The sequence below is a fragment of the Choloepus didactylus genome, chromosome 1, assembly GCF_015220235.1.
Source record: "Choloepus didactylus isolate mChoDid1 chromosome 1, mChoDid1.pri, whole genome shotgun sequence".
Classification (NCBI taxonomy): domain Eukaryota; kingdom Metazoa; phylum Chordata; class Mammalia; order Pilosa; family Megalonychidae; genus Choloepus; species Choloepus didactylus.
This window is the reverse complement of record NC_051307.1, coordinates 191,756,157-191,770,313: the sequence shown is the minus strand read 5'-3', so window position 1 is coordinate 191,770,313 and position 14,157 is coordinate 191,756,157. Positions and strand designations below refer to the sequence as shown.

The 14,157-nt window shown below is 40.8% G+C and overlaps 2 long non-coding RNA genes across 2 annotated transcripts in view; one reads left to right on the top strand and one right to left on the bottom strand.

Annotated features, from left to right (window-relative positions):
• Positions 1-14,157, bottom strand: part of LOC119542980 — a 54,437-nt gene that overhangs the window by 9,862 nt on the left and 30,418 nt on the right. The window lies entirely within an intron of this gene.
• Positions 11,040-14,157, top strand: part of LOC119542985 — a 32,072-nt gene continuing 28,954 nt past the window's right edge. The window contains exons 1-2 of the long non-coding RNA XR_005218503.1: positions 11,040-11,067; positions 12,230-12,443. This is a non-coding gene — a long non-coding RNA (uncharacterized LOC119542985). The remainder of the gene's footprint in view (positions 11,068-12,229; positions 12,444-14,157) is intronic.

Below are 14,157 nucleotides of genomic sequence, written 5' to 3'. Positions count from 1 at the left end.
AGTTTCACATTGTGGACTTCACAACCACTCCTTCCAGGCCCTCCCATTCTAAAACCACCACCTGAGAGAGGGAATGGGTATCCCCTTCTCAGGAGCTCCTTCCCCTCTCTGTCCCCTCCTCAAAGGCCCACCAGAGCCAACTGGTGTTCCTCACCCACCATCACAACTGTGGTGTCACTCTCCCTGTCCTGAGGGCTGTTCAGCCAGGAGTCCTTGGGGACAAAGAAAGAGTCCTAGGCACGTGCAATTTAGAAGCTGAAACAATTTTAAAGTCATTAGAACATGGGCATTTTTAAGGAATCTTTACCTCTAACAGAAGGATTTGCCTTGTTCAACTCCTTTGCCTTACATAACTGAAGTTTCCTCTCACCTGTTGTCTCTCTTGCAAACTGGATCGCTGTTGTTTTTTTTTTATTTTATCTCCATGACCTTGTCCTTAGACAATAGCTATGGTTCCAGCCTCAACAAAGTGATTTCTACCAGTCTGACATTTCCATTCGCATATATAGTTCTGTGCTCATTCTCTTTGCAACCTTCCTGTACACAACTACTGTGCCCTTCTGTGACCTGACTTTGTTGCAAGAGCATCAAGTTAGTTGGTCTTTTTCCCTTAGTTTTCCTTTTGTATTCTCTTCCATATGAAGCAATTGTGCACTTCTTTCAGCTTTTCTAATGTTAAATCTCTTTTTCACATCCATGAAAGGAGGGCCACTCAGAAGCCAAGGGAGACTGGGTCACTTGCATTACCCCAAAGCTCATGATATACTCATACATGAAGCAAATCCAAAGCAGGTTTATAAAAATCATGGTATAGTCTCAATGCTTATGTTAAACAAATTATTGTTTTAACACGTACACACCCGCAACTTCCTAGGGGCAAGAATATGAGCAAGCTGTGTGGAGGGCTGGTATAATGGCCTGGAGGTATGAACTTTCTGTCAGCAGAAGAGTCGGGAAAAAGTCCCAGGAGAAGCCACAGTAACTTGTGAGAACCCACAAGTTACTGGATGCGAAACTGCTGGGTCAAGTAAGACCAGGCTGAGAAGGCTGGTTATTGCTTAGAAAAGCAGTGATGCTGGGGCCTCAGAAGAGTCTTGCCAACAAATGGGCAAAGCCCATCAGCTCTCAGGTGGACCCTTTGCCAAGCAACCCTCACAGTTCAGACAAGCAAGTGAATACTTCCTGGTGTGTTTCCACCCCAAAGAGAGGCTCCTGGTGGGAGCCTGAGAGCTCTGGCGATGCATTCTCTCTCCGTATCCCAGATCTTTACTGTTGTCATACCTACTCTTAATTTTGCATCCTAGCTTCTGTTGTTTCCCTCCTTTCCAGGTTCTACCACCTTTCTTACTGTCTCTGGTACAAGAAAGACCAAGGGTTTCATATACCAAGACAGACCCAGTCTTGAATCACAGCCCTGATATTTCCCAGATGAGGCAGGATGTTCTATTCAAGCCTTCCTGGAACTCAGGCATTGGCTGTCCTCTGGCTAGAGGGACATTGTCTTCTTGGGGATGATTAGCATGTAGCAAAGGGAGCGAGCATCTGTGCAAAGGCATCTGTTCACAGTGATTTGAAAGGTGTTGAAAAGGAGATGCAGGAGGCATCTGGCCCCAGCCCTGTCCCAGAACCTTGTCTGACCCTCTGAGGAGCAAAACCTTCTTCCCAGATCCACATGGAAGCCAGCAAAGCTGTGACTGTGTTTCAGAGCCTCAGGGATTCTGTAGCCTCTGGATTGCAACAGAGACCGTTGCCCTGAGGAAGCAGGAGGAGATGCAGATGCAAGGAAGGAGATGACTGATGTTTGGCAACCATGGAGGATGCCATCAAAGAGCATGGCCTTGCTTTGGAGCAACAGTGAGCTGCCCCTGTGAGTCCAGAAAGGCACAGGGAGATGTTACCCTCACTCAGTGAAGCCTGAGACAACTGAAAGTTGATGTTCATTGAGCCTCGTCCATATCCTGGGGCACCTGGGTTATAGTAGCCAAGTGACAGTGGATTCACTTCTGAACTTGCTCCAGACTCAGTTTCCCCATTGTGAAAGGGTAATAACAGCAGCATGGCAGTTAAGCATGGAGATTCAAATCCCAGTTTTGCCACAACTGGCTGCAAAACTTGAAGGAATTCATTTAATCTCGCTTTGCCTTGGTTTTCTCATCCATTAAACATAACAATAGTACCTAGTGTAAGGATTTCAGCTATTTCAAGTCCTCAGGAAAGCAGATGCCAAGACAGGAAGGGATAAGACATGCAAGAGATGTATTTGGGAAAACGTCTCTGATAGAAAATGTGAAGGGAGTTGGGGAGCCCAGAAGAAGACTCTAATGCAGTCCGACCCTTGTGTTGGAGAGATGGAAGAAAAGTTCTGGCAAGGCCAATTGAGTGTCACCAAGCCAAAGCCACTGTCAGAGAATTCTCACATCTCCCAGGAACAGAACTACCTTAGTGTTCCTGCCACACTTAGTCACTGGAGGGTATTTTAGTTCCCTTGGCTGCTCAAGCAAATATCATGCAATGGATTGGCTTAAACAATGGGAGTTTATTGGCTCGTGGTTTTGAGGCTAAGAGAAAATCCAAATCAAGGCATCATCAAGGCGATGCTTTCTTCCCAAAGACTGGCCTTCTGGAGCTTGCTGCTAGTGATCCTTGGTCCTCAGCTTCTCACATGGCAAAGCATATGGTGGCGTTTCCTTTTCTCTTCTTTCTCTTCTAAGTTTCATTGATGTTCAGTTTCTTGCTTCCCATGGCTTTCCCTCCATCTGTCTGAATTTCATCCTGCTTATAAAGGACTCCATGATTAAGATCCATCCTGACTGGGTTAGGCCACACCTTCACTGAAGTAACCTCATCACACAGGAATGGATTAAGTTTAAGAACATGTTTTTTCTGGGGTATACACAGCTACAAATCATCACAGAAGGAGAGAAACTTCAGAGTCCATCAGTCAATTACTCTCCCCACAGTCAGAGATCTGAGAGGCTCCTTCTCATGGCCTCCAATGTTGTTATAAGAACTTAAGGATTTGCTTAATTGTGGTAGAAATGCTTAGAATGGACTTATATTGGGCCCCTTTATAGTCAAGAATGTGTGTTGTGAAGAATTTACCCTCACCAAAGAGAGGTCTGGACTTTGCCCTTGCCTTCTGGGACGTAAGTTCTAGTGTCTTTGTTTGACTGTGGGCTTCGGGGTCGCACTAGATAGTCTAAACGATTGAGGGCAGAGGCTGGCCAGTGGTCTCAGGGTAAGGGCTGACCACACCACATACAACAAAGTGAGGTAGGGTGGGGACCAAATTGACCAATCAATCATGCCTATGTGATAAATTCCAATAAAGACTCTGGACACTGAGGTTCGGGTGAGCTTCCCTGGTTGGCAAAACTCCATGTGTATTGTCACACACAGATACCTGGAAAACAGCGCGTCCTGACTTCACGGGGAGAAGACAACAGAAGCTCCATGTCTGATCCTCTGCAGACTCTGCCCTATGCATTTCTTCCCTTGGCTGATTTTAATCTGTATCCTTCCCTAACCGTGAGTTCTGTGAGTCCTTCTAGTGAATTACTGAAACTGAGGGTTGTTTCAAGAACTCTCCAAACTTGCAGTTGGTGTCAGAAGTGAGGGAAGTCTTGGGGACTGTTCCCTCTAATTTCTCTGTTGTTTCAACTCTTGCAGTGTCATAAATGTTTTCTCCTAACTTCCAGCCCTCTGGGACCATCTTCCTTTTCCCCATTTTTCCATGCCCCATCTCTGCTTCAACAGTCTCCCCGATTGTTTTCTTTTCCCTCTTTTCTTCTTCCTTTTTCCTTTCTCTTTTAAGTCCCTTCCTGGGTCTGTCATCCAGCCACAAAGGCTGAAGAAGGGGAAAGGCTGCAGAGTGGTGCAGTGGGAGAGGAATGATGGTGAGGGTTAGAAGGCCCTAAATGTGCGTGAGGGGGGCCCAGGCCTGCTGCCCCTCTGTGCCACCTGCCTCCCCACCCTGGACCTTCAGCAGTGTGGTCCACGCAGGAGGCTCCCTCCAGAATTGTGGCCACACTCCCAGCCTCGAGGACCTGCACCTGTGCCTCTAGGCTGGATTAACTCCCCCGGGTTGACCACAGGGAGGCCTGAGGAGGCTTTGCCTATCAGCATCCAGCCTTTACCTGTCAGCCCCTCAGCTGACAGGGGTGGAGGGCCAGAGCCTTCCACACTCTCATTCCTCCTTCCAGCATGACTAAAGATCTATTTTAATTTTCACTTGCCTCCAGTGTGGTAGAATGACATTAATCTCCATTGTCAGGGGGAAGCTGAGGAAGCCAAGACTTCTCCTTTGGGGTTTGAGTTGCAAAACTCTTCCTGAATCCCCAGCAGTATAAATCCTGTTTTTACTTTCACAGCTATATGTAAAATCCAAAGAGTGCTTTTCTAAAAATAGACAAAAGAAGCTGCGGCTTACCCTCAAATGAGTTTCTGAGGTCCTAGGAGAAGATGTCTCAGGGGGGCTATTCCATATGGAGCACCTCTATCCTTGATCAAATAAAAGAGGAGACATGAAACTCTGTGCTCCATGAGCTGACTCCCTCTCTTGCATTTCTAAGTCAAGGAATTGGTCCAGGGTGGAGAGACTGGGGGATTATGCATACCCAAAAGGGTGGTACTGTCCAGGGAATGTCAAACTTCTGTATTCTTGATGCACTCTCAGAGAACAAACTGACACTAAGGAAGGAACTACCATTGCCTGTGCCTGCTGCATAGTGGCACCAGGCTAAGGTAACCTTAGTGAGGTCGTCTGCAGCCCTACACAGCCCCTGATCCTACTGGTACCTAACCAGAGGGAAGTCCTCAATGTCTGAGAAATCAGTCACAGGCGTTTCCTGAAGTCATGCTGTTGTGGTGCTGTTACCTATAACAGGCTAATGTGGAGATTTGGGGGTACAACCCCAGGTTGACAAAGGCAAGTATATGTTCTTTCCCTGAGCTCATTCCCTGCGGGTGTCTTTATATAGTTCCTGGGCAAACTCTACAAGCAGAAGCCTCTCTGACATGATGTCTGCTCCAGGTGCTCTCTTTTTGTTCTCGATGTGGGAAGGGCGGGAGTGTACAGCAAAGAGGGGAGTAAGCATCCAGATTTTCAAGAAGAGTTGTCTCCATCACATATCCCAAAAGGAAAGGGCTGGCCCTCTGGAACTCACTGACTGATCTACCTGCCACCCAGAACTGAATTTGATGGGCTTCTATCTCATTCCTTATAAAAGATCTCCCATTGTGTGGATTGGAGTTGGTTCCCTAAAAGTTGTCCCTATAGACACCTCATCTGGAATGGCCTGATTGTAAGGGTGGCTGCTCAGCTTAAACTAGCACACGATCTGCCTGGGTGTGTTAAAGGTCAATGTGTACAAGGACTGCTCTCCCTCAAAACCAAACCACAGACAAAATTTTCAAAGCTAAGGAAAAAGCAAATACTACAATGAACATCAGATAATCTTTATCTGGAGTCACCAATTTTAACATTCTCTCACATTCATTTGAGAGAGAGAGAAAGAAAGAGATATTTTTCTTTGGCTGAACCATTTGAGAGTAAGTTGCAGACATCATAGCATTTTATTTCTAATTATATCAGTTTATATCTTCTAAGAACAAGGACTCCTCCCAGATAACCACAGTACTATTATCACACTCAAGAAATTTAACATTGATTCAATATCATTTAATATACAGTCCATATTCAAATTTCCCAACTTGTCCCCAAATTTTCCTTTTTGACTTTTTTAAAAAAATCCAGGATCCAATCAAGGTACAGCATTGAATTTGCAGGTGAGTGTCATGTCGGTAAGGAAGGAGTCAGCAAACTTTGTCTGTGAAGAGCCAGATAGCTCTCTTTCTCAGCTACTCTACTCTACCATTATAGCATAAAAGCAGCCATAGACAATGTATTAGTAAATGGGCCTGGCTGTGTTCCAGATAAACTTCATTTACGAAAATAGGTGGCAGCCCAATTTGACCCATGAACTATACTTTGTCAACCCCTCATGTAAGGCATTCCCCTTATTTGGCCAGTGGGAGCCCCTTCAAGTTGGCTCCAGTGCCACTTTCACTTAAACCTATTAGGATTTGAGCACTTCCTTGCTTTATGGCACAAAAAGAGCTCAAAATGTCCTTTTTGTGCCCAGACCTGGAATTAGTCATTTTTTCAGGGAGCCCTAATTCCTTTAGTAAGGAATGGAATGTAGAAGCAAAAACATGGGTACTAGGCACCCTGATATTACTGGATGTCATTGCTTCTAGGCTCTTTCAATGGAAAGAGCTAGGATACACACACATGTATGCATGCACACATCTTTTTTGAAAAATCATGAGTCTGTACTGATTCTGATTTCAATCCAACAATGCAGGTCTCCCTTCTCTCATAGTGAAAACAATTTAAAATGCTGAATAAAATATAAAACCCATCTTCTTCAAAGCACATATGATCTGAAACATTCAGGCAGGGACTAATTTAAAGGAGGTAAGTAGCTCTGAAGCCAGCTTTAACCTTAAGAGGATTTATGATACTATGAAAATGCATATGAAGTTTTTAACTTCAAGTTACCAAACAGACAAAAAAGAAAACTCATGGATTCCTCAAGACAGGAAATCTAATAGAATAATGCCCCTAACTCTGGGTCACCAAGGATCTGCATTCATACTGGAATGACTAATAGGAACCTGTCTATACCACCAAACCAGGGAAGTGAAAGTCTTGATCCCTAGTGCCAAACAGAAGGGAAAAATAACTCCCCTGACAATTTTTAACCACAAGCCCACTCCTCACATGAAATTTGAAACCAGAGTCATTCTTTACCAGTGGGCAGAACAAATTCAGCTAATAACTTAGTTTAAAGTGATCCTGGACAGATAGTAACCTGAGTACCAGATAAAAGTTAACTCAAATCTTCTCTGGAGGAACCTCCCACATCCCAAGTCTGAAATAATGTTCACAAATTCCAAGGAAAATGAAAGTTAAAAATAATAAAATATACAAGGAAAAAGAAACCATGAGTTAAAGATGGAAGAAGTATTGGTTCTATAAGAATATATTTTATCTTCTGTTTCTGATATTTCTGATATGGAAATATCAGAAACAGAAGATAAAATATATTTAATATCTTTCAAGAAATAAAAGAGAGGCTTGAAAATATGAGTTGAATGAAAGCAGCTTTGGAAAGAAACAAATAGAGCTCTCAGAATTAAAAAATAAGATAATTGAAATTAAAAATTCAAAGGACAGGTTTAACCTTAGAATAAATATAGCTAAAAAGAGAATTAGAGAACTGGAAGAAAGAACTGAACATGTTGACCAGAATGCATGCCACCAAGACAAAGAGATTGAAAGCATAACAGAGAGATTAAAAAACAACAACATACAGGAGGCTAACATTGTCTATAACACTAGTTAGTGGTTGAGGCTTAACTTTATGGACCAGCAGGGATATGGGCTGGAGTTTGTTTAAAGAAGGGTGGGAGAGGTGCAAGAGAGATGAAAAACCTACTCTCTAGCCTCATTTGAAAGAGTACTCCATTATACAATTATAAGTGGTATGGCATGCTGTTTCATGCCTCTGTGCCTTTGCACATGCCTTTACATATTCCCTGACTTATCCCCAATTCTTGTTTACCTAATAAACTGATAATTTTACTACAAGACCCAATGAATATTACCTTCCTTTGTTAAGTCAGATAAATACACTGTGCCACTAATATACCTTTTCCTGCCTTTGTTTTTGCATTAATCATACTACCTTGCAACAATTTGCATACATGTTTCATAATATGCACTCATGAAGGTAAAACCATATATATTTACCCCAATAGTTAAAAAGCACAATAAATCTTTGTCAAAAGAATAAATGCATGAATGAATCTTTAATGTTCTGAGAAAACTGTCAACCAAGATTTCTAAGCCCAGAAATAAATTATTTTTCAAAATTTGGACTGAAAATTTTTGAAAAATAAAAACTGAGTTTGTCACCAGCATATTTGCACTAAAGAAAATTCTAAAAGACGTACTTCAGTCAGAAGGAAAATACAACAATAATCATATCTTGTGGGATTTAAACACCTGGAATTAAAATACATGAGTATAGTAACATATAGTTTGAGATGAGGATAAATATTTGAGCTGAGGATAAATATTTCTAAGTTTCATGCATTGGCCAGGAAAAAGATAAAGAGATTTTTTGGCACCTTAATAGGTGTACTGGTTTGTATATATTATGTCCCCCAGAAAAATATCATGTTCTTTGATGCAGTCTTGTGGGGGCAGACATATTAGTGGGGATTAAGTTGGAATGTTTGGATTAGGTTGTTTCCATGGAAATGCACCCCACCCAACTGTGGGTGATAACTCTGATTGGATAATTTCCATGAGGTGTGGCCCCACCCATTCAGCATGGGCCTTGATTAGTTTACTGGAGCACTACATAAGTTCAGACAGGAGTGAGTTTGCTACAGCCTAGATGGACACTTTGAAGAATGCACAAGAGCTGAGAGAAGAGCTGCAGATGAGAGACAATTGAAGACAGTCATTGAAAGCAGACTTTTGCTCCAGAGAGGCTAAGAGAAAACAAAAACCCCAAAAGCAACTGAGAGTGACATTTGGAAGAAGAACTGCAGTCTAGAGAGGAGCATTCTAGGAGAAAGCCATTTTGAAACCAGAACTTGGAGCAGATGCCACCCACGTGCCTTCCCAGCTAACAGAAGTTTTCCAGACACCATTGGCCACCATCCAGTGAAGGTACCCAATTGTTGATGCGTTACCTTGGACATTTTATGGCCTTAAGACTGTAACTGTGCAACCAAATAAACCCCATTTATAAAAGCCAGTCCATTTCTGGTGTTTTGCATTCTGGCAGCATTAGCAAACTAGAACAATAGGTTAAGGATGGATGTTGTAATTCTGAGAAATTACTAAAAGAATAGAGACTATATGACTTCCCAAAACTAATAAAGAGGGAACTTCTACCAGCTCTGACAGAGTAACTGGTAGCATAGCTTTTCCACCATAAACAGCTAAAAAAGGGAACAAATATATGAAGTAATTTTTTCAGGCAGTGAACTATAGGAAATTCAGTTCTGCAACACCCAAGAGAAAGAAATTCATGAGGTGAGTCCCACAGTTGTCCTGTTCTCTGCCTGGGAACATTTTCCAAACTGATGTGCAAGGTGATCATGTCTTGGCAGAACACAGTGATCCTGCCAAGCTGAGGAGGAAGAGATCAGAGTTCAGAGTCACTGAAGCATCTAGAATCTGTGTAAGCAGGATACCAGAGAGGAGGGAGTTGGATTCCAAATGGGTCTACTGTGAATCCTTGGCGGAGAGCTGGCTACATAAATATAAGGCTAGACTATACCGGGCCAACTAGAAAGTGATTGTTACAAGATTGAGAGTAGATCAGGAATGCTAAAAGATGGAGCAATGCTGGAGGAATTCTAGCCCAGCCAGAATGGAGAGATCTAGCTAACTCCCTAGTAACACACAAGGCATTATGTTGAGATACCAGAGAGGCTATGCTTTAGGAATAAGGAGCACACCAAAGAGTAAGGCCTACTATAGGCTCCCCATAATAAAGTCTAAAAGCCTTGACAAGTTCCCAAAGGGAGACAGAGTTTGGAGTTTGCATCACACCAAGTCAGAGGGGCTTTGCTAAACATCTTGGAATTTCCACAGATCTGTCATGACAAAACATAAAATCTAAACATATGCAAATTCAAGATGATCATCCAGTAATTGAACTGACTACTAGAACAAAAACCATCAATCTTCAGAGGAAATAACAGTATCCAGCCCTCTACAAAGCATCCTTCAAATGGGCACTATACAATCAAAATTACTGGCAATGCAAAGAAACAGGGAAATGTAACCATAAACAAGAGAAAAAAGAAGGCAACAAAATCTAGCTCCAACATAACCAAGCTGTTGGAATTGGCAGACAAAAACTTAAAGCAGCTAGTATAATGATCAAAGAACTAAAAGAAAATATGTTCAAAGAGTTAAAGGAAAATGTGGTTGTAATAAGTGAACAGATAGGAGATAGCAACAGAAAATAGAAACTGAAAAAAAAAGAGAGAAATGAAAAGTCTAAAACTGAAAATGACAATAAGTAAAATTTAAAATTTTACTGAATGGGATTAACAGCAGATTAGAAGTGTCAAAAGAAAAAGTCAGTGACTATGAACACAAATCAATAGAAATTATCTGATCTGAAGAACAGAGAGGGGGAAAAAAGGAAGAAGAAGAAAAATGAAAACAGCCTCATGGACCTGTAGAACCTATCAAGTTGCCTAACAAAAAATAATTGGCATCCAAATGGAAAAAAAATTGAGTGATTAAAAAATCCAAAAAAGGCAAGAAAAGAGAAAAAGAATCATGGCTACAAAATACTTAAAAGCTCAAAATAAGATAAAAATTCATCAAATGCCAATAATTATACCAAATATAAATGGACTAAATGCTCTAGCTAAAGACTATTAGACTGATTAAAAATTCTAACCCATAGTCTGTTTCTAAGAATACATTTAAAATATAAGGATGCACTTTGAAGGATTGTATGTTATGTGAATATATCTCAATAAAATTGCATTTAAAAATATGTAAGAATACAAAATTTGAAAGAAAAGTTTGGAGATATCTTATAAATCAAACATTGGAGAAAATGTGGAGCATCAGAAACCCTGAGTCTTTGAAAAAGAGAAGTATATATTGGTGCAATCATTTTGAAAGTCAGTTTGGTGCATATAATAAAGTCAAATATACACACGCCCTTTAACCCAACAATTTCATTTGCAGGTACATAACTTAATGAAAACCTTACTCATATATACTAAATACATGTGCTAGATGTTTATAGCAGTAATGTTTGTTTGTAATACTAAAAAACTAAAGTAAATCAAATTTCCATTTGCAGTGCAATGGATAACTTAAACCATATCAAAGACGAACATACAGTATTTTAAAAATGAGTAACTTACAGTTCAAAGAACAACATAATGAAAGAAGCAAGATAACAGAAGAATACATAAAGAATACATATAGTTCTGCGTGTATTAAGTTTTAAAGTGAGTAAAATTAAATATTATGTTTTTTTGGGATACATACCTGAGTAATTTTTTAAAAGAAAGAAAAACCATAGAAAAATTAATACAAATTTATGTACCTCAGGGATCAGAAAAAAAGACACATTTGAGGAGGGGTACATAGGGGCTTCTGAAATATGATACTTTTCTATCTCTTGGCCTGGGTAATGACTACATGAGTGTTCCTTTTACTGTCTTTCTATAAACTCAATTATGTCTTCATAAACTCTTTTGCATGTAAGCTAGTTTCACAATAAAAAAGGCTTTTTAAAAAAATTCTAAAATTAGCTGTTTTGTTCTCCTTTCCTGTCACCTTCAGGGGTGTGTATGTGAGGAAAATAAGAAGGGAACCACTCTTGTTCCTTTTTTTGTTTACTGTTTACTTTTCTCCCCAAGACTTACAGCTGACAACATGGAAATCTCTACACCAGATCGCACAGCTGTATTCTGTGGGGTCCCCAGGATCAGTGCTGAGATCAACGGGGAGGTTACCAGAATCACATCTCTATTCAGTATTAGGAAGAACTTGCCTTATTTTGTATTGTATTTGTTAAAAGTAATACAGGCTTATCGAAGAAAATTTAAAATATTATAAAAGCTATAAAAAGTATTACTTCTTCAGAATCTAGAATATAGGTCACAGGGGATAGGTGGGTACAGGGAATGGGAAGTTTAGGTTTAAAATGTACAGGGTTCCTATTTGGAATGATGGAAATGTTTTGGTAATGGATGGTGGTGATAGTAACGCAACATTGTGAATGTAATTAACAGCACTGAAATATATATGTGAATATCATTAAGGGGGAAATGTTCAATTGTATGCAAGAAAAAAATTTTAAAAAAAATCCATGGAAAGACACTACACAGTGAACCCTAAGTTAAACCATGGACTATAGATAATAGTGCAATTATAAAAATGTGCTGGCATCAATTGTAACAAACGTTCCACATCAATGGAAGGTGTTAGTAATAAGGTGGTATATGGGAACCCTGTTTTTTAGGCATGATTGTTCTATAAACCCACAACTTCTCTAATAAAGAAAAAGAAGTATTACTCTGATCCCACTTTCTAAAGATAAATATTTTACATAAGTTTATTAATTATTAAATTCCCTTTTAGTTATTTCATTCATTTAATCAACAGGTACTTACTGGACACATTTTCTGTGTCAAGAAATAGTACAAGGCACTGGAGATCAGCAGTGAACAAGACAAATCCATTCCCCATCAGATAAGTGACAAACTAGAGGAGACAGGTGACATATATGAGCGAAGAGACACTTAACCTAGCCTTGGAGTGGAGAAAGGTCGGTAAAATCTTCCCAGAGGAAGGGAGCACATAACCTGAAAATTAAGAGGTAAGTAGAAGTTAGCTCGGGTGAAGATGTGGTGGAAGAGTGTTGCAGGCCAAAAAAAACAGTGTGCATAAACATCTGTCCTCCCATGACTAACTTGGCACATATATTCCCTTTTCACTCATAAACGAGGGAAGCAAGAATTGCCAAATCTGCTATTATTTTTAGTGCAACATACAAGGAGGATTTTCCCCCGAGAGATTCAGAGGCAGAGAAAACAGGAACCTGCTTCCTGTCTGCATGAGAGGTCAGTTGGAATCTCCTGCCAATCTAGCTGCCACCCAACCACCACCCACTGCTCCTAGGACCCTTTCCATCCACCTGCCTCATCCTCAACTCAAAATGACCCCTAATATCTGGAATCTTAGAGAGATGGCTAAGTACCCAGAGGTCTCTAGCTCTCTCTGATGAGCTCATGTGATTAGTTGCTTCGTAGACATAACCATTCCTGGTAAGCCAAGAAAGGTGAATAAATTCTCACCGTGTTATCAGAGAACCCCACCTCTGAAGACCACAGCTGACTGAACTAGCAATGGGGGTCTGGCCAAGGGCAGCCGATCGGTAGTTTGGCCAATATACGGTGATTGGCTTATCCCAAGACTGATGCTCAACAAACCAAACCAATGGGACAGTTCAACATGAACTAGACCAGGCTTAATTCACAAACAACTTCCCGGTTACCTGAGCCTTATTAACCATTGTTTAGGCTTCCTCCCAGCCCTCAATCCCTACAATAAGCTCCACACTTTGGTCTTGCTACCTGAATGAGCCTCATGCACACAGGAATATCGGGAGAACCAAGATGATAATATTTGTTGTTTCTTGCCGGTGTGCCTCCGAACATTCTTTCTGCCTGGAGTGCCACTTGCCCCACCTTCTGGAAGCTTACCCTAACTGCTACTCCTCTAAAACAGATTTAATCCCACCCTTCCCTGTGCTTCCACCGTATCTTGCCCATGCATTTATCAAAACCATTTTCATCTTGTATTGTCGTTATTTGTTTGTACATCTGGGCCATGTGCTCCTTGAGGGCAGGGAACAGATGTTATTGATCCCTGCACCATAAGTTTCCTGCTTGACACAGCAAATGTTTACAGAGCCCAGGTATAGCCTCAGGACAGGGGTTCCCAAATCCCGTTCAGAAACTTTATAAAAATGAGGTTCGTAGGGTCCCGATGCATACCAACTGAATCAGAATCTCTGTGGGGAGGGCTGTGGAATCTATATTTTGAAAGAGCTCCCCAGATGATTCTGATTCCACTGATCCCAAAAACTTTAGTTACACTGAGCACATCCATGTACCTACCTTTTCTCAAACAATTAAGCTTTGGCAAACTAAGGCCCAAAGTCACATGGTTTCTGAGTGATGAAGTTAAAAAAAATTACACAAGATATCCCTGTGATCTTCCCAATCCATGAAGATGGTTATCGAATGTTCCAGAAATAGCCCCTCATCGCTCTCTCCTTTTCTTATAGGATCTATCAACTGACACCTAATGATACGATTTATTTAAAAGGCAAAACATAGTTTGCTGACAATATATTGAGATATTAATGTAAACTTCTTTCTCCCTGTTTTTTTCCACTTGTTTTCTCCCCCATATGAGCAGGTAGCATATGGCAGGACAAAAACCAGATATCCTACAAGACTGGCTTTTATGATTTTTATTAATGTTACCCAACCATTAGGTCCTTAAGAGAAGAATACTTACAGCAT